We start from the raw sequence: 902 nt of genomic DNA, 5'->3' as shown, positions 1-902 counted from the left end.
GACACACAACAATTATATATGTAATTCACCATGTATATATTCATCAGTTGATCTACTTTGTCAATTTTATTACGTCCATGCAACCTACACTCTAATAGGTAATGATAGGTCCTAATCCCACCCGTGTATGTGTAGATTGGGTTCATTTTCCCATGCTATGCTCCGGATCCGACGCAAAATTTCGGCAGCACCTCCCCGCTGTTCTCCTGATACACGTCTCTGCAATAAACAGAGAGGATGTGTACCCGGAGAACAACAGGGGAGGCACTGACGAAATATATGCGTCGGATCCGGAGCAAAGCATATGGGAAAACGAACCCAATCTACACATACTCGGGCTGTCCATGGATAGCGTTGGACAATTCGAAAGAATCAAGGTTATAAATATGCAAATGCATGCATATTTATAACTATGACGCTTTCGAACGGGAGACACATGTTGGTTACGCATACTGATGATTCAAGACACATATATAGCTAGCTATCAAGTTTCATCAGAATAGATCAAATAATTAATGGGGGAGGAGGACTTGTCATTTGTGCTCACCCACGAACGAAGGGGCAGAGCTCGTCAAACGCACGGCGAGGTCGTCGAACACCAAACCTCGCAGCGATGAAACAACTGCACATTTAAAACTACACGATCAACACAATTATATATGATGTTTTTCATAACAAAATCGAAAAATATATGACCTACCTAATAATTCACAAATATATGACCTCGTCGGCCTCTGGAAGGCCAAAGAACACCTTTTCGGGAGGTGTCGGTGGTCGGGGTGTCCTGTCGGTGTTGGGGTGCCGTGTCGGGGTCGGGGTGCTGTTTCGGGGTCGGGGGGTCGGGGTGTCGTGTCGATGTCGGGGTAGTGCCGTGTCGGTGTCGGGGTGTTGTTTCAGGGTCG

This window comes from Triticum dicoccoides, chromosome 7A (genome assembly GCF_002162155.2).
Source record: "Triticum dicoccoides isolate Atlit2015 ecotype Zavitan chromosome 7A, WEW_v2.0, whole genome shotgun sequence".
Taxonomy (NCBI): Eukaryota; Viridiplantae; Streptophyta; class Magnoliopsida; order Poales; family Poaceae; genus Triticum; species Triticum dicoccoides.
The sequence above is the reverse complement of the archived record's forward strand: the minus strand, read 5'-3'. Positions refer to the sequence as shown.